At 53.7% G+C, this 24,787-nt stretch overlaps 56 non-coding genes across 56 annotated transcripts; 11 read left to right on the top strand and 45 right to left on the bottom strand.

Moving 5' to 3' along the window:
* Nucleotides 1–252: 252 nt before the first annotated feature.
* Trnas-aga (transfer RNA serine (anticodon AGA)) lies at nucleotides 253–334 on the bottom strand. Its single transcript has one exon. It is a non-coding gene; the product is annotated as a tRNA-Ser (tRNA).
* Nucleotides 335–473: 139 nt separating this feature from the next.
* Nucleotides 474–546, bottom strand: Trnak-uuu (transfer RNA lysine (anticodon UUU)). Its single transcript has one exon. It is a non-coding gene; the product is annotated as a tRNA-Lys (tRNA).
* A 296-nt stretch (nucleotides 547–842) lies between these two features.
* On the bottom strand, nucleotides 843–914 carry Trnae-uuc (transfer RNA glutamic acid (anticodon UUC)). Its single transcript has one exon. It is a non-coding gene; the product is annotated as a tRNA-Glu (tRNA).
* A 322-nt stretch (nucleotides 915–1,236) lies between these two features.
* On the bottom strand, nucleotides 1,237–1,309 carry Trnam-cau (transfer RNA methionine (anticodon CAU)). The gene has a single exon. It is a non-coding gene; the product is annotated as a tRNA-Met (tRNA).
* Nucleotides 1,310–2,124: 815 nt separating this feature from the next.
* Trnag-ucc (transfer RNA glycine (anticodon UCC)) lies at nucleotides 2,125–2,196 on the top strand. The gene has a single exon. It is a non-coding gene; the product is annotated as a tRNA-Gly (tRNA).
* Nucleotides 2,197–2,474: 278 nt separating this feature from the next.
* Trnas-aga (transfer RNA serine (anticodon AGA)) lies at nucleotides 2,475–2,556 on the bottom strand. Its single transcript has one exon. It is a non-coding gene; the product is annotated as a tRNA-Ser (tRNA).
* Nucleotides 2,557–2,695: 139 nt separating this feature from the next.
* Nucleotides 2,696–2,768, bottom strand: Trnak-uuu (transfer RNA lysine (anticodon UUU)). Its single transcript has one exon. It is a non-coding gene; the product is annotated as a tRNA-Lys (tRNA).
* Nucleotides 2,769–3,064: 296 nt separating this feature from the next.
* Nucleotides 3,065–3,136, bottom strand: Trnae-uuc (transfer RNA glutamic acid (anticodon UUC)). The gene has a single exon. It is a non-coding gene; the product is annotated as a tRNA-Glu (tRNA).
* Nucleotides 3,137–3,458: 322 nt separating this feature from the next.
* Trnam-cau (transfer RNA methionine (anticodon CAU)) lies at nucleotides 3,459–3,531 on the bottom strand. Its single transcript has one exon. It is a non-coding gene; the product is annotated as a tRNA-Met (tRNA).
* An 815-nt stretch (nucleotides 3,532–4,346) lies between these two features.
* Nucleotides 4,347–4,418, top strand: Trnag-ucc (transfer RNA glycine (anticodon UCC)). The gene has a single exon. It is a non-coding gene; the product is annotated as a tRNA-Gly (tRNA).
* A 278-nt stretch (nucleotides 4,419–4,696) lies between these two features.
* Trnas-aga (transfer RNA serine (anticodon AGA)) lies at nucleotides 4,697–4,778 on the bottom strand. Its single transcript has one exon. It is a non-coding gene; the product is annotated as a tRNA-Ser (tRNA).
* A 139-nt stretch (nucleotides 4,779–4,917) lies between these two features.
* Trnak-uuu (transfer RNA lysine (anticodon UUU)) lies at nucleotides 4,918–4,990 on the bottom strand. Its single transcript has one exon. It is a non-coding gene; the product is annotated as a tRNA-Lys (tRNA).
* Nucleotides 4,991–5,286: 296 nt separating this feature from the next.
* Nucleotides 5,287–5,358, bottom strand: Trnae-uuc (transfer RNA glutamic acid (anticodon UUC)). The gene has a single exon. It is a non-coding gene; the product is annotated as a tRNA-Glu (tRNA).
* A 322-nt stretch (nucleotides 5,359–5,680) lies between these two features.
* Trnam-cau (transfer RNA methionine (anticodon CAU)) lies at nucleotides 5,681–5,753 on the bottom strand. The gene has a single exon. It is a non-coding gene; the product is annotated as a tRNA-Met (tRNA).
* Nucleotides 5,754–6,568: 815 nt separating this feature from the next.
* Nucleotides 6,569–6,640, top strand: Trnag-ucc (transfer RNA glycine (anticodon UCC)). Its single transcript has one exon. It is a non-coding gene; the product is annotated as a tRNA-Gly (tRNA).
* Nucleotides 6,641–6,918: 278 nt separating this feature from the next.
* Nucleotides 6,919–7,000, bottom strand: Trnas-aga (transfer RNA serine (anticodon AGA)). Its single transcript has one exon. It is a non-coding gene; the product is annotated as a tRNA-Ser (tRNA).
* A 139-nt stretch (nucleotides 7,001–7,139) lies between these two features.
* On the bottom strand, nucleotides 7,140–7,212 carry Trnak-uuu (transfer RNA lysine (anticodon UUU)). The gene has a single exon. It is a non-coding gene; the product is annotated as a tRNA-Lys (tRNA).
* A 296-nt stretch (nucleotides 7,213–7,508) lies between these two features.
* On the bottom strand, nucleotides 7,509–7,580 carry Trnae-uuc (transfer RNA glutamic acid (anticodon UUC)). The gene has a single exon. It is a non-coding gene; the product is annotated as a tRNA-Glu (tRNA).
* Nucleotides 7,581–7,902: 322 nt separating this feature from the next.
* Nucleotides 7,903–7,975, bottom strand: Trnam-cau (transfer RNA methionine (anticodon CAU)). The gene has a single exon. It is a non-coding gene; the product is annotated as a tRNA-Met (tRNA).
* An 815-nt stretch (nucleotides 7,976–8,790) lies between these two features.
* Nucleotides 8,791–8,862, top strand: Trnag-ucc (transfer RNA glycine (anticodon UCC)). Its single transcript has one exon. It is a non-coding gene; the product is annotated as a tRNA-Gly (tRNA).
* Nucleotides 8,863–9,140: 278 nt separating this feature from the next.
* Nucleotides 9,141–9,222, bottom strand: Trnas-aga (transfer RNA serine (anticodon AGA)). Its single transcript has one exon. It is a non-coding gene; the product is annotated as a tRNA-Ser (tRNA).
* Nucleotides 9,223–9,361: 139 nt separating this feature from the next.
* Trnak-uuu (transfer RNA lysine (anticodon UUU)) lies at nucleotides 9,362–9,434 on the bottom strand. The gene has a single exon. It is a non-coding gene; the product is annotated as a tRNA-Lys (tRNA).
* A 296-nt stretch (nucleotides 9,435–9,730) lies between these two features.
* Trnae-uuc (transfer RNA glutamic acid (anticodon UUC)) lies at nucleotides 9,731–9,802 on the bottom strand. Its single transcript has one exon. It is a non-coding gene; the product is annotated as a tRNA-Glu (tRNA).
* A 322-nt stretch (nucleotides 9,803–10,124) lies between these two features.
* Trnam-cau (transfer RNA methionine (anticodon CAU)) lies at nucleotides 10,125–10,197 on the bottom strand. Its single transcript has one exon. It is a non-coding gene; the product is annotated as a tRNA-Met (tRNA).
* An 815-nt stretch (nucleotides 10,198–11,012) lies between these two features.
* Trnag-ucc (transfer RNA glycine (anticodon UCC)) lies at nucleotides 11,013–11,084 on the top strand. Its single transcript has one exon. It is a non-coding gene; the product is annotated as a tRNA-Gly (tRNA).
* Nucleotides 11,085–11,362: 278 nt separating this feature from the next.
* Trnas-aga (transfer RNA serine (anticodon AGA)) lies at nucleotides 11,363–11,444 on the bottom strand. Its single transcript has one exon. It is a non-coding gene; the product is annotated as a tRNA-Ser (tRNA).
* A 139-nt stretch (nucleotides 11,445–11,583) lies between these two features.
* On the bottom strand, nucleotides 11,584–11,656 carry Trnak-uuu (transfer RNA lysine (anticodon UUU)). Its single transcript has one exon. It is a non-coding gene; the product is annotated as a tRNA-Lys (tRNA).
* Nucleotides 11,657–11,952: 296 nt separating this feature from the next.
* On the bottom strand, nucleotides 11,953–12,024 carry Trnae-uuc (transfer RNA glutamic acid (anticodon UUC)). The gene has a single exon. It is a non-coding gene; the product is annotated as a tRNA-Glu (tRNA).
* A 322-nt stretch (nucleotides 12,025–12,346) lies between these two features.
* Nucleotides 12,347–12,419, bottom strand: Trnam-cau (transfer RNA methionine (anticodon CAU)). Its single transcript has one exon. It is a non-coding gene; the product is annotated as a tRNA-Met (tRNA).
* An 815-nt stretch (nucleotides 12,420–13,234) lies between these two features.
* Trnag-ucc (transfer RNA glycine (anticodon UCC)) lies at nucleotides 13,235–13,306 on the top strand. Its single transcript has one exon. It is a non-coding gene; the product is annotated as a tRNA-Gly (tRNA).
* A 278-nt stretch (nucleotides 13,307–13,584) lies between these two features.
* Nucleotides 13,585–13,666, bottom strand: Trnas-aga (transfer RNA serine (anticodon AGA)). The gene has a single exon. It is a non-coding gene; the product is annotated as a tRNA-Ser (tRNA).
* A 139-nt stretch (nucleotides 13,667–13,805) lies between these two features.
* On the bottom strand, nucleotides 13,806–13,878 carry Trnak-uuu (transfer RNA lysine (anticodon UUU)). Its single transcript has one exon. It is a non-coding gene; the product is annotated as a tRNA-Lys (tRNA).
* A 296-nt stretch (nucleotides 13,879–14,174) lies between these two features.
* Trnae-uuc (transfer RNA glutamic acid (anticodon UUC)) lies at nucleotides 14,175–14,246 on the bottom strand. Its single transcript has one exon. It is a non-coding gene; the product is annotated as a tRNA-Glu (tRNA).
* A 322-nt stretch (nucleotides 14,247–14,568) lies between these two features.
* Nucleotides 14,569–14,641, bottom strand: Trnam-cau (transfer RNA methionine (anticodon CAU)). Its single transcript has one exon. It is a non-coding gene; the product is annotated as a tRNA-Met (tRNA).
* Nucleotides 14,642–15,456: 815 nt separating this feature from the next.
* Trnag-ucc (transfer RNA glycine (anticodon UCC)) lies at nucleotides 15,457–15,528 on the top strand. Its single transcript has one exon. It is a non-coding gene; the product is annotated as a tRNA-Gly (tRNA).
* Nucleotides 15,529–15,806: 278 nt separating this feature from the next.
* On the bottom strand, nucleotides 15,807–15,888 carry Trnas-aga (transfer RNA serine (anticodon AGA)). Its single transcript has one exon. It is a non-coding gene; the product is annotated as a tRNA-Ser (tRNA).
* Nucleotides 15,889–16,027: 139 nt separating this feature from the next.
* On the bottom strand, nucleotides 16,028–16,100 carry Trnak-uuu (transfer RNA lysine (anticodon UUU)). Its single transcript has one exon. It is a non-coding gene; the product is annotated as a tRNA-Lys (tRNA).
* Nucleotides 16,101–16,396: 296 nt separating this feature from the next.
* On the bottom strand, nucleotides 16,397–16,468 carry Trnae-uuc (transfer RNA glutamic acid (anticodon UUC)). Its single transcript has one exon. It is a non-coding gene; the product is annotated as a tRNA-Glu (tRNA).
* A 322-nt stretch (nucleotides 16,469–16,790) lies between these two features.
* Trnam-cau (transfer RNA methionine (anticodon CAU)) lies at nucleotides 16,791–16,863 on the bottom strand. Its single transcript has one exon. It is a non-coding gene; the product is annotated as a tRNA-Met (tRNA).
* An 815-nt stretch (nucleotides 16,864–17,678) lies between these two features.
* Nucleotides 17,679–17,750, top strand: Trnag-ucc (transfer RNA glycine (anticodon UCC)). The gene has a single exon. It is a non-coding gene; the product is annotated as a tRNA-Gly (tRNA).
* Nucleotides 17,751–18,028: 278 nt separating this feature from the next.
* On the bottom strand, nucleotides 18,029–18,110 carry Trnas-aga (transfer RNA serine (anticodon AGA)). Its single transcript has one exon. It is a non-coding gene; the product is annotated as a tRNA-Ser (tRNA).
* Nucleotides 18,111–18,249: 139 nt separating this feature from the next.
* On the bottom strand, nucleotides 18,250–18,322 carry Trnak-uuu (transfer RNA lysine (anticodon UUU)). The gene has a single exon. It is a non-coding gene; the product is annotated as a tRNA-Lys (tRNA).
* A 296-nt stretch (nucleotides 18,323–18,618) lies between these two features.
* On the bottom strand, nucleotides 18,619–18,690 carry Trnae-uuc (transfer RNA glutamic acid (anticodon UUC)). The gene has a single exon. It is a non-coding gene; the product is annotated as a tRNA-Glu (tRNA).
* Nucleotides 18,691–19,012: 322 nt separating this feature from the next.
* On the bottom strand, nucleotides 19,013–19,085 carry Trnam-cau (transfer RNA methionine (anticodon CAU)). Its single transcript has one exon. It is a non-coding gene; the product is annotated as a tRNA-Met (tRNA).
* An 815-nt stretch (nucleotides 19,086–19,900) lies between these two features.
* Nucleotides 19,901–19,972, top strand: Trnag-ucc (transfer RNA glycine (anticodon UCC)). Its single transcript has one exon. It is a non-coding gene; the product is annotated as a tRNA-Gly (tRNA).
* A 277-nt stretch (nucleotides 19,973–20,249) lies between these two features.
* Trnas-aga (transfer RNA serine (anticodon AGA)) lies at nucleotides 20,250–20,331 on the bottom strand. Its single transcript has one exon. It is a non-coding gene; the product is annotated as a tRNA-Ser (tRNA).
* Nucleotides 20,332–20,470: 139 nt separating this feature from the next.
* Trnak-uuu (transfer RNA lysine (anticodon UUU)) lies at nucleotides 20,471–20,543 on the bottom strand. The gene has a single exon. It is a non-coding gene; the product is annotated as a tRNA-Lys (tRNA).
* Nucleotides 20,544–20,839: 296 nt separating this feature from the next.
* Nucleotides 20,840–20,911, bottom strand: Trnae-uuc (transfer RNA glutamic acid (anticodon UUC)). The gene has a single exon. It is a non-coding gene; the product is annotated as a tRNA-Glu (tRNA).
* Nucleotides 20,912–21,233: 322 nt separating this feature from the next.
* Nucleotides 21,234–21,306, bottom strand: Trnam-cau (transfer RNA methionine (anticodon CAU)). Its single transcript has one exon. It is a non-coding gene; the product is annotated as a tRNA-Met (tRNA).
* An 815-nt stretch (nucleotides 21,307–22,121) lies between these two features.
* Nucleotides 22,122–22,193, top strand: Trnag-ucc (transfer RNA glycine (anticodon UCC)). The gene has a single exon. It is a non-coding gene; the product is annotated as a tRNA-Gly (tRNA).
* Nucleotides 22,194–22,470: 277 nt separating this feature from the next.
* Trnas-aga (transfer RNA serine (anticodon AGA)) lies at nucleotides 22,471–22,552 on the bottom strand. Its single transcript has one exon. It is a non-coding gene; the product is annotated as a tRNA-Ser (tRNA).
* Nucleotides 22,553–22,691: 139 nt separating this feature from the next.
* Nucleotides 22,692–22,764, bottom strand: Trnak-uuu (transfer RNA lysine (anticodon UUU)). Its single transcript has one exon. It is a non-coding gene; the product is annotated as a tRNA-Lys (tRNA).
* A 296-nt stretch (nucleotides 22,765–23,060) lies between these two features.
* Nucleotides 23,061–23,132, bottom strand: Trnae-uuc (transfer RNA glutamic acid (anticodon UUC)). Its single transcript has one exon. It is a non-coding gene; the product is annotated as a tRNA-Glu (tRNA).
* A 322-nt stretch (nucleotides 23,133–23,454) lies between these two features.
* Trnam-cau (transfer RNA methionine (anticodon CAU)) lies at nucleotides 23,455–23,527 on the bottom strand. The gene has a single exon. It is a non-coding gene; the product is annotated as a tRNA-Met (tRNA).
* Nucleotides 23,528–24,342: 815 nt separating this feature from the next.
* Trnag-ucc (transfer RNA glycine (anticodon UCC)) lies at nucleotides 24,343–24,414 on the top strand. Its single transcript has one exon. It is a non-coding gene; the product is annotated as a tRNA-Gly (tRNA).
* A 278-nt stretch (nucleotides 24,415–24,692) lies between these two features.
* Nucleotides 24,693–24,774, bottom strand: Trnas-aga (transfer RNA serine (anticodon AGA)). Its single transcript has one exon. It is a non-coding gene; the product is annotated as a tRNA-Ser (tRNA).
* Between the last annotated feature and the right edge of the window lie 13 nt (nucleotides 24,775–24,787).

The raw sequence follows: 24,787 nt of genomic DNA, 5'->3' as shown, positions 1-24,787 counted from the left end.
ATGTGAGCCACGTGCTGTTGAATTAACGTTTTCTTTCCGTCGTCGCTCCACGCAGGCCATGCTGTAGTATGTCCCGACTTGTCCCGACTTTGCTCGGCTGACGCGAAAGCTGACGCTTGGAATTCGCCCTTATCAAAAGGACAGGCGCTATAAACGACTGTGAGAGGTGAGGTGTAGCGAGGTACCAAAACGACAGGCAAACTGCGAAATTTTCTGCTCTCTCTTCTGAAACAAAAAATAAAAAAAAACCGACGCAGTCGGTAGGACTCGAACCTACGCTCCCAGAGGGAATCTGATTTCTAGTCAGACGCCTTAACCACTCGGCCACGACTGCTCGTAGCTAAAGCTTCCCTCGAATCGTGAAAAATGCAACCGGTCTGCGCAGAATGTTGACAGGAAACCAACTCGGTGCACTGATTACGGCAGGGCTACCAGCGCTACGAGACGAGCCATTACGGAAGCGTTAAAATCTTCGCCCGAACAGGGATTCGAACCCTGGACCCTTAGGTTAAAAGCCTAATGCTCTACCGACTGAGCTATGCGGGCTCACGCTTGTTGTGCATGGAGCGACTGCAAGCAATGTGAATAACTGGAACGCGTGTGTAGGCGTACTACGGTAATTGCTGGCTTCTGGCGCAACTGGCGACTTCACCGACTTCCCACTGACGCTGGTAGCACCCCAACAGCGGACCAGTGCCTCTTCTCCCTTTATCCCGGTGCTGACAGTAATTGCATCCTGTGCCTGCTTCCCCCGATTACGTTCGGTTGAAGCTCCGGAAGGTGGGCGACAAACGAAGGTTGGAAGGCCAAACGATGGAGGGTCGTGTGCGCAAAAACTTCCCTTCCGGTACCGGGAATCGAACCCGGGCCTCCTGGGTGAAAGCCAGGTATCCTAGCCACTAGACCACACCGGATTTGCTCGAGAAACGTGAGATTTACTCCCTCTCTTCTCGTATTTCGTGCTCAATCCGGACTCAGTGTTGTTATCTGTTTGCGAGCATTTTTGCGCGTGCAGACTGGCATGGCGCACAGCTCGAAACTGTCTATTCATTGCTGTTTGCATCATATTTCACTCATAACAGGGGAGGAGAATGATCAAAGTTGTACCTTGCCATAATTGGAAGTAAACATTGTGACGCTGAGGCGTGGACTCCTTGTGGATAACAAACGACAATTAAGTTCGTTCGCTAGCAATAGCAACGCCGTTAATTCAGCCGTGATGTACAGCAAATTAAATGCCCCGGGTGAGGATCGAACTCACGACCTTAAGATTATGAGACTTACGCGCTACCTACTGCGCTACCGAGGCTCGTTGCAACCATCATCCCAGGAATCTTGGTAAGTCTCACATATTAGAGATAGACAGTTTGCGCTTTCTCAGGAATCTGTTGTGTCGCTACGCGTGCTTTCCCGACTTGCTAGAGTAAACTGCTGCCGCAGCTTTTTTAACGACGGAAAGCAGCACTGCCTGAGGTTACAGTACATCGCCCTTGCGGCACCTGAACACAGCGACCTGTAGGGCCAGGCCGACGCTGGAGTTCAGTAACAGCACGCGGCCGTCCAAGTAGGGTCTCTTGCGTGCTGCATGTTTGGTTCTTCTCACAGCGAATCCTGCTATACATTCCTGAGGCTGGCGCACCTCAAGCGAGCAATCGGCGCGGCAGCACTATTGCGAGAACAGCAAAACGATGCATCGGCCGGGAATCGAAGCCGGGCCGCCCGCGTGGTAGTCGAACAACCTACCACTTTTTTAGTTGTTGTTCTCATTTTGTTAGTTGCATTTGTTGGGGGCGGACGTCCGATGACGTCCGTGCTTCCCGAGCATATTCCCGAGCAGCTGTCTGCAGGGAAAGTGGGATTGCCACCCAGCGACGTCGGATACAACCGAAAAAAGTGCTACACACGCGGAGTCCCCCACTACACTGCCCCAAAACGACCGCTCGTCACTATTGCGTGAGTAACGTTGCGGCCGCGGCGACGAGCCTTGCCCAAAGACGCAGCGTGCGTGGAGGCGCTGCCCGAATGCACCCTCCTACCTCGTAAAGCGCCTACAGCTACTATCACCGTGGGCCACTGCCGGCGGGCGGGAAGCCGACACAGCGCGGCGTTGCGAGCAGCGGCTGTGCGGTGGTAGTGTAATGGTGAGCATAGTTGCCTTCCGAGCAGTTGAGCCGCGTTCGATTCCCGGCCACCGCAACGGGCGCAAATCTATGCGTATGAGTATGTGAGCCACGTGCTGTTGAATTAACGTTTTCTTTCCGTCGTCGCTCCACGCAGGCCATGCTGTAGTATGTCCCGACTTGTCCCGACTTTGCTCGGCTGACGCGAAAGCTGACGCTTGGAATTCGCCCTTATCAAAAGGACAGGCGCTATAAACGACTGTGAGAGGTGAGGTGTAGCGAGGTACCAAAACGACAGGCAAACTGCGAAATTTTCTGCTCTCTCTTCTGAAACAAAAAATAAAAAAAAACCGACGCAGTCGGTAGGACTCGAACCTACGCTCCCAGAGGGAATCTGATTTCTAGTCAGACGCCTTAACCACTCGGCCACGACTGCTCGTAGCTAAAGCTTCCCTCGAATCGTGAAAAATGCAACCGGTCTGCGCAGAATGTTGACAGGAAACCAACTCGGTGCACTGATTACGGCAGGGCTACCAGCGCTACGAGACGAGCCATTACGGAAGCGTTAAAATCTTCGCCCGAACAGGGATTCGAACCCTGGACCCTTAGGTTAAAAGCCTAATGCTCTACCGACTGAGCTATCCGGGCTCACGCTTGTTGTGCATGGAGCGACTGCAAGCAATGTGAATAACTGGAACGCGTGTGTAGGCGTACTACGGTAATTGCTGGCTTCTGGCGCAACTGGCGACTTCACCGACTTCCCACTGACGCTGGTAGCACCCCAACAGCGGACCAGTGCCTCTTCTCCCTTTATCCCGGTGCTGACAGTAATTGCATCCTGTGCCTGCTTCCCCCGATTACGTTCGGTTGAAGCTCCGGAAGGTGGGCGACAAACGAAGGTTGGAAGGCCAAACGATGGAGGGTCGTGTGCGCAAAAACTTCCCTTCCGGTACCGGGAATCGAACCCGGGCCTCCTGGGTGAAAGCCAGGTATCCTAGCCACTAGACCACACCGGATTTGCTCGAGAAACGTGAGATTTACTCCCTCTCTTCTCGTATTTCGTGCTCAATCCGGACTCAGTGTTGTTATCTGTTTGCGAGCATTTTTGCGCGTGCAGACTGGCATGGCGCACAGCTCGAAACTGTCTATTCATTGCTGTTTGCATCATATTTCACTCATAACAGGGGAGGAGAATGATCAAAGTTGTACCTTGCCATAATTGGAAGTAAACATTGTGACGCTGAGGCGTGGACTCCTTGTGGATAACAAACGACAATTAAGTTCGTTCGCTAGCAATAGCAACGCCGTTAATTCAGCCGTGATGTACAGCAAATTAAATGCCCCGGGTGAGGATCGAACTCACGACCTTAAGATTATGAGACTTACGCGCTACCTACTGCGCTACCGAGGCTCGTTGCAACCATCATCCCAGGAATCTTGGTAAGTCTCACATATTAGAGATAGACAGTTTGCGCTTTCTCAGGAATCTGTTGTGTCGCTACGCGTGCTTTCCCGACTTGCTAGAGTAAACTGCTGCCGCAGCTTTTTTAACGACGGAAAGCAGCACTGCCTGAGGTTACAGTACATCGCCCTTGCGGCACCTGAACACAGCGGCCTGTAGGGCCAGGCCGACGCTGGAGTTCAGTAACAGCACGCGGCCGTCCAAGTAGGGTCTCTTGCGTGCTGCATGTTTGGTTCTTCTCACAGCGAATCCTGCTATACATTCCTGAGGCTGGCGCACCTCAAGCGAGCAATCGGCGCGGCAGCACTATAGCGAGAACAGCAAAACGATGCATCGGCCGGGAATCGAAGCCGGGCCGCCCGCGTGGTAGTCGAACAACCTACCACTTTTTTAGTTGTTGTTCTCATTTTGTTAGTTGCATTTGTTGGGGGCGGACGTCCGATGACGTCCGTGCTTCCCGAGCATATTCCCGAGCAGCTGTCTGCAGGGAAAGTGGGATTGCCACCCAGCGACGTCGGATACAACCGAAAAAAGTGCTACACACGCGGAGTCCCCCACTACACTGCCTCAAAGCGACCGCTCGTCACTATTGCGTGAGTAACGTTGCGGCCGCGGCGACGAGCCTTGCCCAAAGACGCAGCGTGCGTGGAGGCGCTGCCCGAATGCACCCTCCTACCTCGTAAAGCGCCTACAGCTACTATCACCGTGGGCCACTGCCGGCGGGCGGGAAGCCGACACAGCGCGGCGTTGCGAGCAGCGGCTGTGCGGTGGTAGTGTAATGGTGAGCATAGTTGCCTTCCGAGCAGTTGAGCCGCGTTCGATTCCCGGCCACCGCAACGGGCGCAAATCTATGCGTATGAGTATGTGAGCCACGTGCTGTTGAATTAACGTTTTCTTTCCGTCGTCGCTCCACGCAGGCCATGCTGTAGTATGTCCCGACTTGTCCCGACTTTGCTCGGCTGACGCGAAAGCTGACGCTTGGAATTCGCCCTTATCAAAAGGACAGGCGCTATAAACGACTGTGAGAGGTGAGGTGTAGCGAGGTACCAAAACGACAGGCAAACTGCGAAATTTTCTGCTCTCTCTTCTGAAACAAAAAATAAAAAAAAACCGACGCAGTCGGTAGGACTCGAACCTACGCTCCCAGAGGGAATCTGATTTCTAGTCAGACGCCTTAACCAGTCGGCCACGACTGCTCGTAGCTAAAGCTTCCCTCGAATCGTGAAAAATGCAACCGGTCTGCGCAGAATGTTGACAGGAAACGAACTCGGTGCACTGATTACGGCAGGGCTACCAGCGCTACGAGACGAGCCATTACGGAAGCGTTAAAATCTTCGCCCGAACAGGGATTCGAACCCTGGACCCTTAGGTTAAAAGCCTAATGCTCTACCGACTGAGCTATCCGGGCTCACGCTTGTTGTGCATGGAGCGACTGCAAGCAATGTGAATAACTGGAACGCGTGTGTAGGCGTACTACGGTAATTGCTGGCTTCTGGCGCAACTGGCGACTTCACCGACTTCCCACTGACGCTGGTAGCACCCCAACAGCGGACCAGTGCCTCTTCTCCCTTTATCCCGGTGCTGACAGTAATTGCATCCTGTGCCTGCTTCCCCCGATTACGTTCGGTTGAAGCTCCGGAAGGTGGGCGACAAACGAAGGTTGGAAGGCCAAACGATGGAGGGTCGTGTGCGCAAAAACTTCCCTTCCGGTACCGGGAATCGAACCCGGGCCTCCTGGGTGAAAGCCAGGTATCCTAGCCACTAGACCACACCGGATTTGCTCGAGAAACGTGAGATTTACTCCCTCTCTTCTCGTATTTCGTGCTCAATCCGGACTCAGTGTTGTTATCTGTTTGCGAGCATTTTTGCGCGTGCAGACTGGCATGGCGCACAGCTCGAAACTGTCTATTCATTGCTGTTTGCATCATATTTCACTCATAACAGGGGAGGAGAATGATCAAAGTTGTACCTTGCCATAATTGGAAGTAAACATTGTGACGCTGAGGCGTGGACTCCTTGTGGATAACAAACGACAATTAAGTTCGTTCGCTAGCAATAGCAACGCCGTTAATTCAGCCGTGATGTACAGCAAATTAAATGCCCCGGGTGAGGATCGAACTCACGACCTTAAGATTATGAGACTTACGCGCTACCTACTGCGCTACCGAGGCTCGTTGCAACCATCATCCCAGGAATCTTGGTAAGTCTCACATATTAGAGATAGACAGTTTGCGCTTTCTCAGGAATCTGTTGTGTCGCTACGCGTGCTTTCCCGACTTGCTAGAGTAAACTGCTGCCGCAGCTTTTTTAACGACGGAAAGCAGCACTGCCTGAGGTTACAGTACATCGCCCTTGCGGCACCTGAACACAGCGGCCTGTAGGGCCAGGCCGACGCTGGAGTTCAGTAACAGCACGCGGCCGTCCAAGTAGGGTCTCTTGCGTGCTGCATGTTTGGTTCTTCTCACAGCGAATCCTGCTATACATTCCTGAGGCTGGCGCACCTCAAGCGAGCAATCGGCGCGGCAGCACTATAGCGAGAACAGCAAAACGATGCATCGGCCGGGAATCGAAGCCGGGCCGCCCGCGTGGTAGTCGAACAACCTACCACTTTTTTAGTTGTTGTTCTCATTTTGTTAGTTGCATTTGTTGGGGGCGGACGTCCGATGACGTCCGTGCTTCCCGAGCATATTCCCGAGCAGCTGTCTGCAGGGAAAGTGGGATTGCCACCCAGCGACGTCGGATACAACCGAAAAAAGTGCTACACACGCGGAGTCCCCCACTACACTGCCTCAAAGCGACCGCTCGTCACTATTGCGTGAGTAACGTTGCGGCCGCGGCGACGAGCCTTGCCCAAAGACGCAGCGTGCGTGGAGGCGCTGCCCGAATGCACCCTCCTACCTCGTAAAGCGCCTACAGCTACTATCACCGTGGGCCACTGCCGGCGGGCGGGAAGCCGACACAGCGCGGCGTTGCGAGCAGCGGCTGTGCGGTGGTAGTGTAATGGTGAGCATAGTTGCCTTCCGAGCAGTTGAGCCGCGTTCGATTCCCGGCCACCGCAACGGGCGCAAATCTATGCGTATGAGTATGTGAGCCACGTGCTGTTGAATTAACGTTTTCTTTCCGTCGTCGCTCCACGAAGGCCATGCTGTAGTATGTCCCGACTTGTCCCGACTTTGCTCGGCTGACGCGAAAGCTGACGCTTGGAATTCGCCCTTATCAAAAGGACAGGCGCTATAAACGACTGTGAGAGGAGAGGTGTAGCGAGGTACCAAAACGACAGGCAAACTGCGAAATTTTCTGCTCTCTCTTCTGAAACAAAAAATAAAAAAAAACCGACGCAGTCGGTAGGACTCGAACCTACGCTCCCACAGGGAATCTGATTTCTAGTCAGACGCCTTAACCACTCGGCCACGACTGCTCGTAGCTAAAGCTTCCCTCGAATCGTGAAAAATGCAACCGGTCTGCGCAGAATGTTGACAGGAAACGAACTCGGTGCACTGATTACGGCAGGGCTACCAGCGCTACGAGACGAGCCATTACGGAAGCGTTAAAATCTTCGCCCGAACAGGGATTCGAACCCTGGACCCTTAGGTTAAAAGCCTAATGCTCTACCGACTGAGCTATCCGGGCTCACGCTTGTTGTGCATGGAGCGACTGCAAGCAATGTGAATAACTGGAACGCGTGTGTAGGCGTACTACGGTAATTGCTGGCTTCTGGCGCAACTGGCGACTTCACCGACTTCCCACTGACGCTGGTAGCACCCCAACAGCGGACCAGTGCCTCTTCTCCCTTTATCCCGGTGCTGACAGTAATTGCATCCTGTGCCTGCTTCCCCCGATTACGTTCGGTTGAAGCTCCGGAAGGTGGGCGACAAACGAAGGTTGGAAGGCCAAACGATGGAGGGTCGTGTGCGTAAAAACTTCCCTTCCGGTACCGGGAATCGAACCCGGGCCTCCTGGGTGAAAGCCAGGTATCCTAGCCACTAGACCACAACGGATTTGCTCGAGAAACGTGAGATTTACTCCCTCTCTTCTCGTATTTCGTGCTCAATCCGGACTCAGTGTTGTTATCTGTTTGCGAGCATTTTTGCGCGTGCAGACTGGCATGGCGCACAGCTCGAAACTGTCTATTCATTGCTGTTTGCATCATATTTCACTCATAACAGGGGAGGAGAATGATCAAAGTTGTACCTTGCCATAATTGGAAGTAAACATTGTGACGCTGAGGCGTGGACTCCTTGTGGATAACAAACGACAATTAAGTTCGTTCGCTAGCAATAGCAACGCCGTTAATTCAGCCGTGATGTACAGCAAATTAAATGCCCCGGGTGAGGATCGAACTCACGACCTTAAGATTATGAGACTTACGCGCTACCTACTGCGCTACCGAGGCTCGTTGCAACCATCATCCCAGGAATCTTGGTAAGTCTCACATATTAGAGATAGACAGTTTGCGCTTTCTCAGGAATCTGTTGTGTCGCTACGCGTGCTTTCCCGACTTGCTAGAGTAAACTGCTGCCGCAGCTTTTTTAACGACGGAAAGCAGCACTGCCTGAGGTTACAGTACATCGCCCTTGCGGCACCTGAACACAGCGGCCTGTAGGGCCAGGCCGACGCTGGAGTTCAGTAACAGCACGCGGCCGTCCAAGTAGGGTCTCTTGCGTGCTGCATGTTTGGTTCTTCTCACAGCGAATCCTGCTATACATTCCTGAGGCTGGCGCACCTCAAGCGAGCAATCGGCGCGGCAGCACTATAGCGAGAACAGCAAAACGATGCATCGGCCGGGAATCGAAGCCGGGCCGCCCGCGTGGTAGTCGAACAACCTACCACTTTTTTAGTTGTTGTTCTCATTTTGTTAGTTGCATTTGTTGGGGGCGGACGTCCGATGACGTCCGTGCTTCCCGAGCATATTCCCGAGCAGCTGTCTGCAGGGAAAGTGGGATTGCCACCCAGCGACGTCGGATACAACCGAAAAAAGTGCTACACACGCGGAGTCCCCCACTACACTGCCTCAAAGCGACCGCTCGTCACTATTGCGTGAGTAACGTTGCGGCCGCGGCGACGAGCCTTGCCCAAAGACGCAGCGTGCGTGGAGGCGCTGCCCGAATGCACCCTCCTACCTCGTAAAGCGCCTACAGCTACTATCACCGTGGGCCACTGCCGGCGGGCGGGAAGCCGACACAGCGCGGCGTTGCGAGCAGCGGCTGTGCGGTGGTAGTGTAATGGTGAGCATAGTTGCCTTCCGAGCAGTTGAGCCGCGTTCGATTCCCGGCCACCGCAACGGGCGCAAATCTATGCGTATGAGTATGTGAGCCACGTGCTGTTGAATTAACGTTTTCTTTCCGTCGTCGCTCCACGCAGGCCATGCTGTAGTATGTCCCGACTTGTCCCGACTTTGCTCGGCTGACGCGAAAGCTGACGCTTGGAATTCGCCCTTATCAAAAGGACAGGCGCTATAAACGACTGTGAGAGGTGAGGTGTAGCGAGGTACCAAAACGACAGGCAAACTGCGAAATTTTCTGCTCTCTCTTCTGAAACAAAAAATAAAAAAAAACCGACGCAGTCGGTAGGACTCGAACCTACGCTCCCAGAGGGAATCTGATTTCTAGTCAGACGCCTTAACCACTCGGCCACGACTGCTCGTAGCTAAAGCTTCCCTCGAATCGTGAAAAATGCAACCGGTCTGCGCAGAATGTTGACAGGAAACCAACTCGGTGCACTGATTACGGCAGGGCTACCAGCGCTACGAGACGAGCCATTACGGAAGCGTTAAAATCTTCGCCCGAACAGGGATTCGAACCCTGGACCCTTAGGTTAAAAGCCTAATGCTCTACCGACTGAGCTATCCGGGCTCACGCTTGTTGTGCATGGAGCGACTGCAAGCAATGTGAATAACTGGAACGCGTGTGTAGGCGTACTACGGTAATTGCTGGCTTCTGGCGCAACTGGCGACTTCACCGACTTCCCACTGACGCTGGTAGCACCCCAACAGCGGACCAGTGCCTCTTCTCCCTTTATCCCGGTGCTGACAGTAATTGCATCCTGTGCCTGCTTCCCCCGATTACGTTCGGTTGAAGCTCCGGAAGGTGGGCGACAAACGAAGGTTGGAAGGCCAAACGATGGAGGGTCGTGTGCGCAAAAACTTCCCTTCCGGTACCGGGAATCGAACCCGGGCCTCCTGGGTGAAAGCCAGGTATCCTAGCCACTAGACCACACCGGATTTGCTCGAGAAACGTGAGATTTACTCCCTCTCTTCTCGTATTTCGTGCTCAATCCGGACTCAGTGTTGTTATCTGTTTGCGAGCATTTTTGCGCGTGCAGACTGGCATGGCGCACAGCTCGAAACTGTCTATTCATTGCTGTTTGCATCATATTTCACTCATAACAGGGGAGGAGAATGATCAAAGTTGTACCTTGCCATAATTGGAAGTAAACATTGTGACGCTGAGGCGTGGACTCCTTGTGGATAACAAACGACAATTAAGTTCGTTCGCTAGCAATAGCAACGCCGTTAATTCAGCCGTGATGTACAGCAAATTAAATGCCCCGGGTGAGGATCGAACTCACGACCTTAAGATTATGAGACTTACGCGCTACCTACTGCGCTACCGAGGCTCGTTGCAACCATCATCCCAGGAATCTTGGTAAGTCTCACATATTAGAGATAGACAGTTTGCGCTTTCTCAGGAATCTGTTGTGTCGCTACGCGTGCTTTCCCGACTTGCTAGAGTAAACTGCTGCCGCAGCTTTTTTAACGACGGAAAGCAGCACTGCCTGAGGTTACAGTACATCGCCCTTGCGGCACCTGAACACAGCGGCCTGTAGGGCCAGGCCGACGCTGGAGTTCAGTAACAGCACGCGGCCGTCCAAGTAGGGTCTCTTGCGTGCTGCATGTTTGGTTCTTCTCACAGCGAATCCTGCTATACATTCCTGAGGCTGGCGCACCTCAAGCGAGCAATCGGCGCGGCAGCACTATAGCGAGAACAGCAAAACGATGCATCGGCCGGGAATCGAAGCCGGGCCGCCCGCGTGGTAGTCGAACAACCTACCACTTTTTTAGTTGTTGTTCTCATTTTGTTAGTTGCATTTGTTGGGGGCGGACGTCCGATGACGTCCGTGCTTCCCGAGCATATTCCCGAGCAGCTGTCTGCAGGGAAAGTGGGATTGCCACCCAGCGACGTCGGATACAACCGAAAAAAGTGCTACACACGCGGAGTCCCCCACTACACTGCCTCAAAGCGACCGCTCGTCACTATTGCGTGAGTAACGTTGCGGCCGCGGCGACGAGCCTTGCCCAAAGACGCAGCGTGCGTGGAGGCGCTGCCCGAATGCACCCTCCTACCTCGTAAAGCGCCTACAGCTACTATCACCGTGGGCCACTGCCGGCGGGCGGGAAGCCGACACAGCGCGGCGTTGCGAGCAGCGGCTGTGCGGTGGTAGTGTAATGGTGAGCATAGTTGCCTTCCGAGCAGTTGAGCCGCGTTCGATTCCCGGCCACCGCAACGGGCGCAAATCTATGCGTATGAGTATGTGAGCCACGTGCTGTTGAATTAACGTTTTCTTTCCGTCGTCGCTCCACGCAGGCCATGCTGTAGTATGTCCCGACTTGTCCCGACTTTGCTCGGCTGACGCGAAAGCTGACGCTTGGAATTCGCCCTTATCAAAAGGACAGGCGCTATAAACGACTGTGAGAGGTGAGGTGTAGCGAGGTACCAAAACGACAGGCAAACTGCGAAATTTTCTGCTCTCTCTTCTGAAACAAAAAATAAAAAAAAACCGACGCAGTCGGTAGGACTCGAACCTACGCTCCCAGAGGGAATCTGATTTCTAGTCAGACGCCTTAACCAGTCGGCCACGACTGCTCGTAACTAAAGCTTCCCTCGAATCGTGAAAAATGCAACCGGTCTGCGCAGAATGTTGACAGGAAACGAACTCGGTGCACTGATTACGGCAGGGCTACCAGCGCTACGAGACGAGCCATTACGGAAGCGTTAAAATCTTCGCCCGAACAGGGATTCGAACCCTGGACCCTTAGGTTAAAAGCCTAATGCTCTACCGACTGAGCTATCCGGGCTCACGCTTGTTGTGCATGGAGCGACTGCAAGCAATGTGAATAACTGGAACGCGTGTGTAGGCGTACTACGGTAATTGCTGGCTTCTGGCGCAACTGGCGACTTCACCGACTTCCCACTGACGCTGGTAGCACCCCAACAGCGGACCAGTGCCTCTTCTCCCTTTATCCCGGTGCTGACAGTAATTGCATCCTGTGCCTGCTTCCCCCGATTACGTTCGGTTGAAGCTCCGGAAGGTGGGCGACAAACGAAGGTTGGAAGGCCAAACGATGGAGGGTCGTGTGCGTAAAAACTTCCCTTCCGGTACCGGGAATCGAACCCGGGCCTCCTGGGTGAAAGCCAGGTATCCTAGCCACTAGACCACAACGGATTTGCTCGAGAAACGTGAGATTTACTCCCTCTCTTCTCGTATTTCGTGCTCAATCCGGACTCAGTGTTGTTCTCTGTTTGCGAGCATTTTTGCGCGTGCAGACTGGCATGGCGCACAGCTCGAAACTGTCTATTCATTGCTGTTTGCATCATATTTCACTCATAACAGGGGAGGAGAATGATCAAAGTTGTACCTTGCCATAATTGGAAGTAAACATTGTGACGCTGAGGCGTGGACTCCTTGTGGATAACAAACGACAATTAAGTTCGTTCGCTAGCAATAGCAACGCCGTTAATTCAGCCGTGATGTACAGCAAATTAAATGCCCCGGGTGAGGATCGAACTCACGACCTTAAGATTATGAGACTTACGCGCTACCTACTGCGCTACCGAGGCTCATTGCAACCATCATCCCAGGAATCTTGGTAAGTCTCACATATTAGAGATAGACAGTTTGCGCTTTCTCAGGAATCTGTTGTGTCGCTACGCGTGCTTTCCCGACTTGCTAGAGTAAACTGCTGCCGCAGCTTTTTTAACGACGGAAAGCAGCACTGCCTGAGGTTACAGTACATCGCCCTTGCGGCACCTGAACACAGCGGCCTGTAGGGCCAGGCCGACGCTGGAGTTCAGTAACAGCACGCGGCCGTCCAAGTAGGGTCTCTTGCGTGCTGCATGTTTGGTTCTTCTCACAGCGAATCCTGCTATACATTCCTGAGGCTGGCGCACCTCAAGCGAGCAATCGGCGCGGCAGCACTATAGCGAGAACAGCAAAACGATGCATCGGCCGGGAATCGAAGCCGGGCCGCCCGCGTGGTAGTCGAACAACCTACCACTTTTTTAGTTGTTGTTCTCATTTTGTTAGTTGCATTTGTTGGGGGCGGACGTCCGATGACGTCCGTGCTTCCCGAGCATATTCCCGAGCAGCTGTCTGCAGGGAAAGTGGGATTGCCACCCAGCGACGTCGGATACAACCGAAAAAAGTGCTACACACGCGGAGTCCCCCACTACACTGCCTCAAAGCGACCGCTCGTCACTATTGCGTGAGTAACGTTGCGGCCGCGGCGACGAGCCTTGCCCAAAGACGCTGCGTGCTTGGAGGCGCTGCCCGAATGCACCCTCCTACCTCGTAAAGCGCCTACAGCTACTATCACCGTGGGCCACTGCCGGCGGGCGGGAAGCCGACACAGCGCGGCGTTGCGAGCAGCGGCTGTGCGGTGGTAGTGTAATGGTGAGCATAGTTGCCTTCCGAGCAGTTGAGCCGCGTTCGATTCCCGGCCACCGCAACGGGCGCAAATCTATGCGTATGAGTATGTGAGCCACGTGCTGTTGAATTAACGTTTTCTTTCCGTCGTCGCTCCACGCAGGCCATCCTGTAGTATGTCCCGACTTGTCCCGACTTTGCTCGGCTGACGCGAAAGCTGACGCTTGGAATTCGCCCTTATCAAAAGGACAGGCGCTATAAACGACTGTGAGAGGTGAGGTGTAGCGAGGTACCAAAACGACAGGCAAACTGCGAAATTTTCTGCTCTCTCTTCTGAAACAAAAAATAAAAAAAAACCGACGCAGTCGGTAGGACTCGAACCTACGCTCCCAGAGGGAATCTGATTTCTAGTCAGACGCCTTAACCAGTCGGCCACGACTGCTCGTAGCTAAAGCTTCCCTCGAATCGTGAAAAATGCAACCGGTCTGCGCAGAATGTTGACAGGAAACGAACTCGGTGCACTGATTACGGCAGGGCTACCAGCGCTACGAGACGAGCCATTACGGAAGCGTTAAAATCTTCGCCCGAACAGGGATTCGAACCCTGGACCCTTAGGTTAAAAGCCTAATGCTCTACCGACTGAGCTATCCGGGCTCACGCTTGTTGTGCATGGAGCGACTGCAAGCAATGTGAATAACTGGAACGCGTGTGTAGGCGTACTACGGTAATTGCTGGCTTCTGGCGCAACTGGCGACTTCACCGACTTCCCACTGACGCTGGTAGCACCCCAACAGCGGACCAGTGCCTCTTCTCCCTTTATCCCGGTGCTGACAGTAATTGCATCCTGTGCCTGCTTCCCCCGATTACGTTCGGTTGAAGCTCCGGAAGGTGGGCGACAAACGAAGGTTGGAAGGCCAAACGATGGAGGGTCGTGTGCGCAAAAACTTCCCTTCCGGTACCGGGAATCGAACCCGGGCCTCCTGGGTGAAAGCCAGGTATCCTAGCCACTAGACCACACCGGATTTGCTCGAGAAACGTGAGATTTACTCCCTCTCTTCTCGTATTTCGTGCTCAATCCGGACTCAGTGTTGTTATCTGTTTGCGAGCATTTTTGCGCGTGCAGACTGGCATGGCGCACAGCTCGAAACTGTCTATTCATTGCTGTTTGCATCATATTTCACTCATAACAGGGGAGGAGAATGATCAAAGTTGTACCTTGCCATAATTGGAAGTAAACATTGTGACGCTGAGGCGTGGACTCCTTGTGGATAACAAACGACAATTAAGTTCGTTCGCTAGCAATAGCAACGCCGTTAATTCAGCCGTGATGTACAGCAAATTAAATGCCCCGGGTGAGGATCGAACTCACGACCTTAAGATTATGAGACTTACGCGCTACCTACTGCGCTACCGAGGCTCGTTGCAACCATCATCCCAGGAATCTTGGTAAGTCTCACATATTAGAGATAGACAGTTTGCGCTTTCTCAGGAATCTGTTGTGTCGCTACGCGTGCTTTCCCGACTTGCTAGAGTAAACTGCTGCCGCAGCTTTTTTAACGACGGAAAGCAGCACTGCCTGAGGTTACAGTACATCGCCCTTGCGGCACCTGAACACAGCGGCCTGTAGGGCCAGGCCGACGCTGGAGTTCAGTAACAGCACGCGGCCGTCCAAGTAGGGTCTCTTGCGTGCTGCATGTTTGGTTCTTCTCACAGCGAATCCTGCTATACATTCCTGAGGCTGGCGCACCTCAAGCGAGCAATCGGCGCGGCAGCACTATAGCGAGAACAGCAAAACGATGCATCGGCCGGGAATCGAAGCCGGGCCGCCCGCGTGGTAGTCGAACAACCTACCACTTTTTTAGTTGTTGTTCTCATTTTGTTAGTTGCATTTGTTGGGGGCGGACGTCCGATGACGTCCGTGCTTCCCGAGCATATTCCCGAGCAGCTGTCTGCAGGGAAAGTGGGATTGCCACCCAGCGACGTCGGATACAACCGAAAAAAGTGCTACACACGCGGAGTCCCCCACTACACTGCCTCAAAGCGACCGCTCGTCACTATTGCGTGAGTAACGTTGCGGCCGCGGCGACGAGCCTTGCCCAAAGACGCAGCGTGCGTGGAGGCGCTGCCCGAATGCACCCTCCTACCTCGTAAAGCGCCTACAGCTACTATCACCGTGGGCCACTGCCGGCGGGCGGGAAGCCGACACAGCGCGGCGTTGCGAGCAGCGGCTGTGCGGTGGTAGTGTAATGGTGAGCATAGTTGCCTTCCGAGCAGTTGAGCCGCGTTCGATTCCCGGCCACCGCAACGGGCGCAAATCTATGCGTATGAGTATGTGAGCCACGTGCTGTTGAATTAACGTTTTCTTTCCGTCGTCGCTCCACGCAGGCCATGCTGTAGTATGTCCCGACTTGTCCCGACTTTGCTCGGCTGACGCGAAAGCTGACGCTTGGAATTCGCCCTTATCAAAAGGACAGGCGCTATAAACGACTGTGAGAGGTGAGGTGTAGCGAGGTACCAAAACGACAGGCAAACTGCGAAATTTTCTGCTCTCTCTTCTGAAACAAAAAATAAAAAAAAACCGACGCAGTCGGTAGGACTCGAACCTACGCTCCCAGAGGGAATCTGATTTCTAGTCAGACGCCTTAACCACTCGGCCACGACTGCTCGTAGCTAAAGCTTCCCTCGAATCGTGAAAAATGCAACCGGTCTGCGCAGAATGTTGACAGGAAACCAACTCGGTGCACTGATTACGGCAGGGCTACCAGCGCTACGAGACGAGCCATTACGGAAGCGTTAAAATCTTCGCCCGAACAGGGATTCGAACCCTGGACCCTTAGGTTAAAAGCCTAATGCTCTACCGACTGAGCTATCCGGGCTCACGCTTGTTGTGCATGGAGCGACTGCAAGCAATGTGAATAACTGGAACGCGTGTGTAGGCGTACTACGGTAATTGCTGGCTTCTGGCGCAACTGGCGACTTCACCGACTTCCCACTGACGCTGGTAGCACCCCAACAGCGGACCAGTGCCTCTTCTCCCTTTATCCCGGTGCTGACAGTAATTGCATCCTGTGCCTGCTTCCCCCGATTACGTTCGGTTGAAGCTCCGGAAGGTGGGCGACAAACGAAGGTTGGAAGGCCAAACGATGGAGGGTCGTGTGCGCAAAAACTTCCCTTCCGGTACCGGGAATCGAACCCGGGCCTCCTGGGTGAAAGCCAGGTATCCTAGCCACTAGACCACACCGGATTTGCTCGAGAAACGTGAGATTTACTCCCTCTCTTCTCGTATTTCGTGCTCAATCCGGACTCAGTGTTGTTATCTGTTTGCGAGCATTTTTGCGCGTGCAGACTGGCATGGCGCACAGCTCGAAACTGTCTATTCATTGCTGTTTGCATCATATTTCACTCATAACAGGGGAGGAGAATGATCAAAGTTGTACCTTGCCATAATTGGAAGTAAACATTGTGACGCTGAGGCGTGGACTCCTTGTGGATAACAAACGACAATTAAGTTCGTTCGCTAGCAATAGCAACGCCGTTAATTCAGCCGTGATGTACAGCAAATTAAATGCCCCGGGTGAGGATCGAACTCACGACCTTAAGATTATGAGACTTACGCGCTACCTACTGCGCTACCGAGGCTCGTTGCAACCATCATCCCAGGAATCTTGGTAAGTCTCACATATTAGAGATAGACAGTTTGCGCTTTCTCAGGAATCTGTTGTGTCGCTACGCGTGCTTTCCCGACTTGCTAGAGTAAACTGCTGCCGCAGCTTTTTTAACGACGGAAAGCAGCACTGCCTGAGGTTACAGTACATCGCCCTTGCGGCACCTGAACACAGCGGCCTGTAGGGCCAGGCCGACGCTGGAGTTCAGTAACAGCACGCGGCCGTCCAAGTAGGGTCTCTTGCGTGCTGCATGTTTGGTTCTTCTCACAGCGAATCCTGCTATACATTCCTGAGGCTGGCGCACCTCAAGCGAGCAATCGGCGCGGCAGCACTATAGCGAGAACAGCAAAACGATGCATCGGCCGGGAATCGAAGCCGGGCCGCCCGCGTGGTAGTCGAACAACCTACCACTTTTTTAGTTGTTGTTCTCATTTTGTTAGTTGCATTTGTTGGGGGCGGACGTCCGATGACGTCCGTGCTTCCCGAGCATATTCCCGAGCAGCTGTCTGCAGGGAAAGTGGGATTGCCACCCAGCGACGTCGGATACAACCGAAAAAAGTGCTACACACGCGGAGTCCCCCACTACACTGCCTCAAAGCGACCGCTCGTCACTATTGCGTGAGTAACGTTGCGGCCGCGGCGACGAGCCTTGCCCAAAGACGCAGCGTGCTTGGAGGCGCTGCCCGAATGCACCCTCCTACCTCGTAAAGCGCCTACAGCTACTATCACCGTGGGCCACTGCCGGCGGGCGGGAAGCCGACACAGCGCGGCGTTGCGAGCAGCGGCTGTGCGGTGGTAGTGTAATGGTGAGCATAGTTGCCTTCCGAGCAGTTGAGCCGCGTTCGATTCCCGGCCACCGCAACGGGCGCAAATCTATGCGTATGAGTATGTGAGCCACGTGCTGTTGAATTAACGTTTTCTTTCCGTCGTCGCTCCACGCAGGCCATCCTGTAGTATGTCCCGACTTGTCCCGACTTTGCTCGGCTGACGCGAAAGCTGACGCTTGGAATTCGCCCTTATCAAAAGGACAGGCGCTATAAACGACTGTGAGAGGTGAGGTGTAGCGAGGTACCAAAACGACAGGCAAACTGCGAAATTTTCTGCTCTCTCTTCTGAAACAAAAAATAAAAAAAAACCGACGCAGTCGGTAGGACTCGAACCTACGCTCCCAGAGGGAATCTGATTTCTAGTCAGACGCCTTAACCACTCGGCCACGACTGCTCGTAGCTAAAGCTTCCCTCGAATCGTGAAAAATGCAACCGGTCTGCGCAGAATGTTGACAGGAAACGAACTCGGTGCACTGATTACGGCAGGGCTACCAGCGCTACGAGACGAGCCATTACGGAAGCGTTAAAATCTTCGCCCGAACAGGGATTCGAACCCTGGACCCTTAGGTTAAAAGCCTAATGCTCTACCGACTGAGCTATCCGGGCTCACGCTTGTTGTGCATGGAGCGACTGCAAGCAATGTGAATAACTGGAACGCGTGTGTAGGCGTACTACGGTAATTGCTGGCTTCTGGCGCAACTGGCGACTTCACCGACTTCCCACTGACGCTGGTAGCACCCCAACAGCGGACCAGTGCCTCTTCTCCCTTTATCCCGGTGCTGACAGTAATTGCATCCTGTGCCTGCTTCCCCCGATTACGTTCGGTTGAAGCTCCGGAAGGTGGGCGACAAACGAAGGTTGGAAGGCCAAACGATGGAGGGTCGTGTGCGCAAAAACTTCCCTTCCGGTACCGGGAATCGAACCCGGGCCTCCTGGGTGAAAGCCAGGTATCCTAGCCACTAGACCACACCGGATTTGCTCGAGAAACGTGAGATTTACTCCCTCTCTTCTCGTATTTCGTGCTCAATCCGGACTCAGTGTTGTTATCTGTTTGCGAGCATTTTTGCGCGTGCAGACTGGCATGGCGCACAGCTCGAAACTGTCTATTCATTGCTGTTTGCATCATATTTCACTCATAACAGGGGAGGAGAATGATCAAAGTTGTACCTTGCCATAATTGGAAGTAAACATTGTGACGCTGAGGCGTGGACTCCTTGTGGATAACAAACGACAATTAAGTTCGTTCGCTAGCAATAGCAACGCCGTTAATTCAGCCGTGATGTACAGCAAATTAAATGCCCCGGGTGAGGATCGAACTCACGACCTTAAGATTATGAGACTTACGCGCTACCTACTGCGCTACCGAGGCTCGTTGCAACCATCATCCCAGGAATCTTGGTAAGTCTCACATATTAGAGATAGACAGTTTGCGCTTTCTCAGGAATCTGTTGTGTCGCTACGCGTGCTTTCCCGACTTGCTAGAGTAAACTGCTGCCGCAGCTTTTTTAACGACGGAAAGCAGCACTGCCTGAGGTTACAGTACATCGCCCTTGCGGCACCTGAACACAGCGGCCTGTAGGGCCAGGCCGACGCTGGAGTTCAGTAACAGCACGCGGCCGTCCAAGTAGGGTCTCTTGCGTGCTGCATGTTTGGTTCTTCTCACAGCGAATCCTGCTATACATTCCTGAGGCTGGCGCACCTCAAGCGAGCAATCGGCGCGGCAGCACTATAGCGAGAACAGCAAAACGATGCATCGGCCGGGAATCGAAGCCGGGCCGCCCGCGTGGTAGTCGAACAACCTACCACTTTTTTAGTTGTTGTTCTCATTTTGTTAGTTGCATTTGTTGGGGGCGGACGCCCGATGACGTCCGTGCTTCCCGAGCATATTCCCGAGCAGCTGTCTGCAGGGAAAGTGGGATTGCCACCCAGCGACGTCGGATACAACCGAAAAAAGTGCTACACACGCGGAGTCCCCCACTACACTGCCTCAAAGCGACCGCTCGTCACTATTGCGTGAGTAACGTTGCGGCCGCGGCGACGAGCCTTGCCCAAAGACGCAGCGTGCGCGGAGGCGCTGCCCGAATGCACCCTCCTACCTCGTAAAGCGCCTACAGCTACTATCACCGTGGGCCACTGCCGGCGGGCGGGAAGCCGACACAGCGCGGCGTTGCGAGCAGCGGCTGTGCGGTGGTAGTGTAATGGTGAGCATAGTTGCCTTCCGAGCAGTTGAGCCGCGTTCGATTCCCGGCCACCGCAACGGGCGCAAATCTATGCGTATGAGTATGTGAGCCACGTGCTGTTGAATTAACGTTTTCTTTCCGTCGTCGCTCCACGCAGGCCATGCTGTAGTATGTCCCGACTTGTCCCGACTTTGCTCGGCTGACGCGAAAGCTGACGCTTGGAATTCGCCCTTATCAAAAGGACAGGCGCTATAAACGACTGTGAGAGGTGAGGTGTAGCGAGGTACCAAAACGACAGGCAAACTGCGAAATTTTCTGCTCTCTCTTCTGAAACAAAAAATAAAAAAAACCGACGCAGTCGGTAGGACTCGAACCTACGCTCCCAGAGGGAATCTGATTTCTAGTCAGACGCCTTAACCACTCGGCCACGACTGCTCGTAGCTAAAGCTTCCCTCGAATCGTGAAAAATGCAACCGGTCTGCGCAGAATGTTGACAGGAAACGAACTCGGTGCACTGATTACGGCAGGGCTACCAGCGCTACGAGACGAGCCATTACGGAAGCGTTAAAATCTTCGCCCGAACAGGGATTCGAACCCTGGACCCTTAGGTTAAAAGCCTAATGCTCTACCGACTGAGCTATCCGGGCTCACGCTTGTTGTGCATGGAGCGACTGCAAGCAATGTGAATAACTGGAACGCGTGTGTAGGCGTACTACGGTAATTGCTGGCTTCTGGCGCAACTGGCGACTTCACCGACTTCCCACTGACGCTGGTAGCACCCCAACAGCGGACCAGTGCCTCTTCTCCCTTTATCCCGGTGCTGACAGTAATTGCATCCTGTGCCTGCTTCCCCCGATTACGTTCGGTTGAAGCTCCGGAAGGTGGGCGACAAACGAAGGTTGGAAGGCCAAACGATGGAGGGTCGTGTGCGCAAAAACTTCCCTTCCGGTACCGGGAATCGAACCCGGGCCTCCTGGGTGAAAGCCAGGTATCCTAGCCACTAGACCACACCGGATTTGCTCGAGAAACGTGAGATTTACTCCCTCTCTTCTCGTATTTCGTGCTCAATCCGGACTCAGTGTTGTTATCTGTTTGCGAGCATTTTTGCGCGTGCAGACTGGCATGGCGCACAGCTCGAAACTGTCTATTCATTGCTGTTTGCATCATATTTCACTCATAACAGGGGAGGAGAATGATCAAAGTTGTACCTTGCCATAATTGGAAGTAAACATTGTGACGCTGAGGCGTGGACTCCTTGTGGATAACAAACGACAATTAAGTTCGTTCGCTAGCAATAGCAACGCCGTTAATTCAGCCGTGATGTACAGCAAATTAAATGCCCCGGGTGAGGATCGAACTCACGACCTTAAGATTATGAGACTTACGCGCTACCTACTGCGCTACCGAGGCTCGTTGCAACCATCATCCCAGGAATCTTGGTAAGTCTCACATATTAGAGATAGACAGTTTGCGCTTTCTCAGGAATCTGTTGTGTCGCTACGCGTGCTTTCCCGACTTGCTAGAGTAAACTGCTGCCGCAGCTTTTTTAACGACGGAAAGCAGCACTGCCTGAGGTTACAGTACATCGCCCTTGCGGCACCTGAACACAGCGGCCTGTAGGGCCAGGCCGACGCTGGAGTTCAGTAACAGCACGCGGCCGTCCAAGTAGGGTCTCTTGCGTGCTGCATGTTTGGTTCTTCTCACAGCGAATCCTGCTATACATTCCTGAGGCTGGCGCACCTCAAGCGAGCAATCGGCGCGGCAGCACTATAGCGAGAACAGCAAAACGATGCATCGGCCGGGAATCGAAGCCGGGCCGCCCGCGTGGTAGTCGAACAACCTACCACTTTTTTAGTTGTTGTTCTCATTTTGTTAGTTGCATTTGTTGGGGGCGGACGTCCGATGACGTCCGTGCTTCCCGAGCATATTCCCGAGCAGCTGTCTGCAGGGAAAGTGGGATTGCCACCCAGCGACGTCGGATACAACCGAAAAAAGTGCTACACACGCGGAGTCCCCCACTACACTGCCTCAAAGCGACCGCTCGTCACTATTGCGTGAGTAACGTTGCGGCCGCGGCGACGAGCCTTGCCCAAAGACGCAGCGTGCGCGGAGGCGCTGCCCGAATGCACCCTCCTACCTCGTAAAGCGCCTACAGCTACTATCACCGTGGGCCACTGCCGGCGGGCGGGAAGCCGACACAGCGCGGCGTTGCGAGCAGCGGCTGTGCGGTGGTAGTGTAATGGTGAGCATAGTTGCCTTCCGAGCAGTTGAGCCGCGTTCGATTCCCGGCCACCGCAACGGGCGCAAATCTATGCGTATGAGTATGTGAGCCACGTGCTGTTGAATTAACGTTTTCTTTCCGTCGTCGCTCCACGCAGGCCATGCTGTAGTATGTCCCGACTTGTCCCGACTTTGCTCGGCTGACGCGAAAGCTGACGCTTGGAATTCGCCCTTATCAAAAGGACAGGCGCTATAAACGACTGTGAGAGGTGAGGTGTAGCGAGGTACCAAAACGACAGGCAAACTGCGAAATTTTCTGCTCTCTCTTCTGAAACAAAAAATAAAAAAAACCGACGCAGTCGGTAGGACTCGAACCTACGCTCCCAGAGGGAATCTGATTTCTAGTCAGACGCCTTAACCACTCGGCCACGACTGCTCGTAGCTAAAGCTTCCCTCGAATCGTGAAAAATGCAACCGGTCTGCGCAGAATGTTGACAGGAAACGAACTCGGTGCACTGATTACGGCAGGGCTACCAGCGCTACGAGACGAGCCATTACGGAAGCGTTAAAATCTTCGCCCGAACAGGGATTCGAACCCTGGACCCTTAGGTTAAAAGCCTAATGCTCTACCGACTGAGCTATCCGGGCTCACGCTTGTTGTGCATGGAGCGACTGCAAGCAATGTGAATAACTGGAACGCGTGTGTAGGCGTACTACGGTAATTGCTGGCTTCTGGCGCAACTGGCGACTTCACCGACTTCCCACTGACGCTGGTAGCACCCCAACAGCGGACCAGTGCCTCTTCTCCCTTTATCCCGGTGCTGACAGTAATTGCATCCTGTGCCTGCTTCCCCCGATTACGTTCGGTTGAAGCTCCGGAAGGTGGGCGACAAACGAAGGTTGGAAGGCCAAACGATGGAGGGTCGTGTGCGTAAAAACTTCCCTTCCGGTACCGGGAATCGAACCCGGGCCTCCTGGGTGAAAGCCAGGTATCCTAGCCACTAGACCACAACGGATTTGCTCGAGAAACGTGAGATTTACTCCCTCTCTTCTCGTATTTCGTGCTCAATCCGGACTCAGTGTTGTTCTCTGTTTGCGAGCATTTTTGCGCGTGCAGACTGGCATGGCGCACAGCTCGAAACTGTCTATTCATTGCTGTTTGCATCATATTTCACTCATAACAGGGGAGGAGAATGATCAAAGTTGTACCTTGCCATAATTGGAAGTAAACATTGTGACGCTGAGGCGTGGACTCCTTGTGGATAACAAACGACAATTAAGTTCGTTCGCTAGCAATAGCAACGCCGTTAATTCAGCCGTGATGTACAGCAAATTAAATGCCCCGGGTGAGGATCGAACTCACGACCTTAAGATTATGAGACTTACGCGCTACCTACTGCGCTACCGAGGCTCGTTGCAACCATCATCCCAGGAATCTTGGTAAGTCTCACATATTAGAGATAGACAGTTTGCGCTTTCTCAGGAATCTGTTGTGTCGCTACGCGTGCTTTCCCGACTTGCTAGAGTAAACTGCTGCCGCAGCTTTTTTAACGACGGAAAGCAGCACTGCCTGAGGTTACAGTACATCGCCCTTGCGGCACCTGAACACAGCGGCCTGTAGGGCCAGGCCGACGCTGGAGTTCAGTAACAGCACGCGGCCGTCCAAGTAGGGTCTCTTGCGTGCTGCATGTTTGGTTCTTCTCACAGCGAATCCTGCTATACATTCCTGAGGCTGGCGCACCTCAAGCGAGCAATCGGCGCGGCAGCACTATAGCGAGAACAGCAAAACGATGCATCGGCCGGGAATCGAAGCCGGGCCGCCCGCGTGGTAGTCGAACAACCTACCACTTTTTTAGTTGTTGTTCTCATTTTGTTAGTTGCATTTGTTGGGGGCGGACGTCCGATGACGTCCGTGCTTCCCGAGCATATTCCCGAGCAGCTGTCTGCAGGGAAAGTGGGATTGCCACCCAGCGACGTCGGATACAACCGAAAAAAGTGCTACACACGCGGAGTCCCCCACTACACTGCCTCAAAGCGACCGCTCGTCACTATTGCGTGAGTAACGTTGCGGCCGCGGCGACGAGCCTTGCCCAAAGACGCAGCGTGCTTGGAGGCGCTGCCCGAATGCACCCTCCTACCTCGTAAAGCGCCTACAGCTACTATCACCGTGGGCCACTGCCGGCGGGCGGGAAGCCGACACAGCGCGGCGTTGCGAGCAGCGGCTGTGCGGTGGTAGTGTAATGGTGAGCATAGTTGCCTTCCGAGCAGTTGAGCCGCGTTCGATTCCCGGCCACCGCAACGGGCGCAAATCTATGCGTATGAGTATGTGAGCCACGTGCTGTTGAATTAACGTTTTCTTTCCGTCGTCGCTCCACGCAGGCCATCCTGTAGTATGTCCCGACTTGTCCCGACTTTGCTCGGCTGACGCGAAAGCTGACGCTTGGAATTCGCCCTTATCAAAAGGACAGGCGCTATAAACGACTGTGAGAGGTGAGGTGTAGCGAGGTACCAAAACGACAGGCAAACTGCGAAATTTTCTGCTCTCTCTTCTGAAACAAAAAATAAAGAAAAACCGACGCAGTCGGTAGGACTCGAACCTACGCTCCCAGAGGGAATCTGATTTCTAGTCAGACGCCTTAACCAGTCGGCCACGACTGCTCGTAGCTAAAGC

The sequence above is a fragment of the Schistocerca cancellata genome, unplaced genomic scaffold (assembly GCF_023864275.1).
Source record: "Schistocerca cancellata isolate TAMUIC-IGC-003103 unplaced genomic scaffold, iqSchCanc2.1 HiC_scaffold_411, whole genome shotgun sequence".
NCBI classification, from domain to species: Eukaryota; Metazoa; Arthropoda; class Insecta; order Orthoptera; family Acrididae; genus Schistocerca; species Schistocerca cancellata.
This window is presented reverse-complemented; position numbering and strand designations above follow the sequence as displayed.